The sequence below is a fragment of the Crocuta crocuta genome, unplaced genomic scaffold (assembly GCF_008692635.1).
Source record: "Crocuta crocuta isolate KB4526 unplaced genomic scaffold, BGI_CrCroc_1.0 scaffold646, whole genome shotgun sequence".
Taxonomy (NCBI): domain Eukaryota; kingdom Metazoa; phylum Chordata; class Mammalia; order Carnivora; family Hyaenidae; genus Crocuta; species Crocuta crocuta.
Window position 1 is genome coordinate 1,244,049 of NW_027530851.1, and position 3,913 is coordinate 1,247,961.

A 3,913-nucleotide genomic window follows, 5' to 3' on the forward strand; every position below is an offset into this window, starting at 1 on the left:
AAGTTTTATTGGAAGTAGATAAAATAGATTTAAGGCCAAGAAGTGCCAAAGATAAAATGATTATATGTTATAATAAAAATATTAGACTATAAATTTAATACATTGACTAAAAAATTAACAATTGTAAGTTTTTACATCTTAGGTTTAAAATAGATAAAGCAAAAAATTTGATAGAAATGGTAACTACAGGGAGCTCTATAATTATAATGAGAAAATTTTAATATACCAATCTGTAGCAGAACAAGCTGATTTTTAAAAAAAAGTTTTAAGTAAATGTGACTAAATGGACATATAGAAAACAAATTCTTTTCATAATTGGCTCCATACTGGTGAATAAGGCAAATCTTTTAAAGGATTGAAATACTACAGAATATGTCAATTGTCCTAAGATCGAACAGAATTACCCTATGATCCAGCAATTGTACTCATAGGTGTTTATCCACGGAATAGAAAAATTCTAATTCAAAGGGTTCCACGCAACTTGATGTTTATAGCAATGTTATCTACAAAAGCATTGATTTTGGAGTCAGATTGAGCTGAATTCAGATCCACCTTTGTCACTTACTAGTTGTGTTGTCACAGGGGTGGTAATCCATTTTTTTTTACCTATAAAATGGGGTGCGGGACACAGCTATTGAAAGCTGTCCCCAGAACTGCCATGGAGATGAAGAGTGATAGCAGATGTCCATGAGGCACCACCCAGTGTCTGGCACTTGAAATGTAAGTGGTCAATGTCAGTGGCTTTCCTTCCTTTCCCCTCTGTTTTTAGATTGTGATCCTGTTTATGCTTTCAGTATCAATAACATATGTTGTATTAACAATGTTTGAAGTAAATAATCTTTTAGACCATTTGAATTATATTAGTAGGAATCGTATTTTTACTGCCAATTTTTAATCGGTATTCAACTTTTGATTTTTGATTTGTAGATTGGCCATGAAAAATACAAAACCTCCAGGCAAACTCTCTTTTGTGGCCAAGTAATTATTAGCTATTATTATGTTTTTGCATGTGTTTGAGCCCCCGCTACCAGATTAGGTGCATTCAAGAATTGAAACCTGCTGTTCTCTTTGACTAATTTTAAACATTTGAGTAAAATAAACAATGGTTCAGAATCCATGCCAGCTTTATTAGTTAAAATAATGGGGTTATCAGCAGGAGTCTTAAAATATTAATTTAACTTTTAGGGTTAAAGTTGGCAAATTAAGTCCAGTGTCTTATGTTTAGCAAAATTATCACCTCCCTCATGACAAGTAAAGCAGCTGCTTTTCTACATATATATTCAATATACTATATACAGTATTTCAATATGTCAAATGCTATAGCTCACATACCAAAAGTTGTATATAATAGTATACCTATTGTGTGTCTCTAATATGTATACATATATATGTACATATATATATCCCTATATATGTATGTATATATATATATATAAAGTAATTATTATATTGCNGGAAGTCTGACAAGGGGCAGAGGCAGACATGTTCACACTTGAGAACGTATGTACCAGAGAAACCACGTAATCAAAAGGATGAGATGAAGGGCAATTTATAGAGCTTATAAAAAGCTATTTTATTCTTTTATTTAATTTTATTTAATTTTTACTTAGTTCAAAATACCTGACAAAACTTTTGTCATGTGACTAAATTCTAAGCAACAATGGAAATAGAGTTGATTATAGGAATGACCACTAGATGACGCTAGTCATCTAGTTTATAAATCTAAGCAGCCACATATTTCCAAAAGCTTGCTTCTCCCTTTTCTGCACCGATGTTTTTTTCCCTTCCTTCCTTCCTTCCTTCCTTCCTTCCTTCCTTCCTTCCTTCCTTCCTTCCTTCCTTCTTTCCTTCTTTCCTTCCTTCTTTTTTTTTACTGAAGTATAGTTTACATACAATGTTATATTAGCTTCAAGTATACAACATAGTGATTGGACAATTCTATACCTTAGGCCTCCTTACAAATATTTTCCAAACACAGTTTCTAATCCAATTCTAATTTTCAGTAACATTAGAGCTTATAAAAAGCTAAAACTTGTAACATCGCAAAGTTTAAAAGAAATAAACTCTCCACTCAGTATGTTTTAATTCTATCTAAAAGGTAAGATATAGTTTATACCATCCAAATCTGGACGACTGTAATGATATCTAAAACGTTATTCTTCACATATTTTTAATGTATAACCTGCCTCCCTCCATACTCATATTAATTTGGATATTTCTGTCATAAGAACTATACGTGTTTCAATTATGTTTTAACTTGGTTCAACAGGACACATTTATTCTGGAACTATGCTAAATGAGTAACTTTCAAGCTTTCAATTATAATGTGCTTCTGTTTCTTCTTTTGCTATATAACCCAGGAGCTGGGGAAAGCCTGGTACAGAACACTAGGATTTGGGAAAGGGATTTTTGGCTATGTCTGAAACCTACAGAACTTGATAGGCAAAATTCTGGTAAAACAATTGTAACTATTGCTTCCATTAGTCAGGCAGAGTTTTGTGTTTAATTTTTTTCTGTTCAACAGCAATGGAGGAAGTAAAAGTAATGAGCCTCGAGAAAGGAATAGAGAGATGCTTCATATTATCTCCAGGTCGATCAAAGGGCATGTTACAAGGTGCCTGTTGCCTGAGCCCAGAGAGACGGCAGGATGATCGTAGGAGTGATAAAGGTGCCCAGCCACTGTTGCAGAAACATTAGATGACATCTAGAGAAAGTCACACTTCCTTTTTTAAATTAGTTATCAATATGATTTATATCTGTGATTAAACTTCTAATGTGTTACCTATCCATGACATACAATGTAAAATGTACCAAAGAATCTAGAGAACCTGCAGAATTAGGTGGTTTGTCGAGAAAACTTAAATCAGACAACACCATCCTTTAAGTTAGCAAAGCCACTCAGGAGTTCTCATCTCCAGTGATAAGATCCACTGTAATCGGTCCCTTAGAAAAGGATTGTTTTAATCAAGATTATAGGAATGAGTCTTTGCAGTCCACAAAGACAGCTCAGCTTTTTGCTAATTCTGTTTCATAATATTCAAATATAAAAAATGTTAGAAGTGAATGTAAACTGATTGACGTTTCTGAGTCTTACCTTCCCTACTTTCCAAGTAACATGATGAGATCTTATCTGCCATCACATCAGGTATATGGGTTTACTCAGTAGAATAAATACTTCGGGAGATGCTGGTGACTTAATCGTCATTCTTTGGAAATATGAAATGAGATTATTAAAACTTTAAATTTCTAAAAATTTTCTCATCCAATGTTTGTTTTTACTTATGTTGCCCCATGTAATACTGCTCAATATAATTGAATACCAGATAAAACCAGATAAAAATGTTGAAAGCCTTGACCAGATACCACTGGAAACATGAAGTTAAAAGGCCAAGAGGCTGAAGCAAAGTTCTAGTAGGATCTGGCGATCTTTCAAGCAGAGCCGCTTTGCTAAAATCAAGGAGGACGTAGAACGTGAAGCACCATTGAGAAAGCACTTGAATTCCTTCTTAAGTGTGACGGTTCTCTAGTGGCAATCCACCCCAAAGCTGGCTTTTCCGATCCAAAAGACAGGATTTCTTCTAGGGAAATCTTAAGTAAAAAGTAAATATAAAGGCTAGGGAGTAGTGTTGCAACTGTGTAAATCCTTTGACCGGTCCACTTGACTGTGTAGGCATGCACAGACTGGGGATATATGTCATCTTTCAGGAAGCTTCCCTGTGCGCCCAGAGCTGCATTAATTACTTCATTTTCCCTCACACTCCTCACTCTATAGAGATATATATTACCTGTTTATTTCCCCTACGTGGAGAAAATATATTTGTCCTTTACTCTTTCAAATTCTTGATTACAACTGCTGTAACAAAAGACAGGAAAACAAAGGAAAAGCATGTGTATTTACTTAATATAAGTTTTA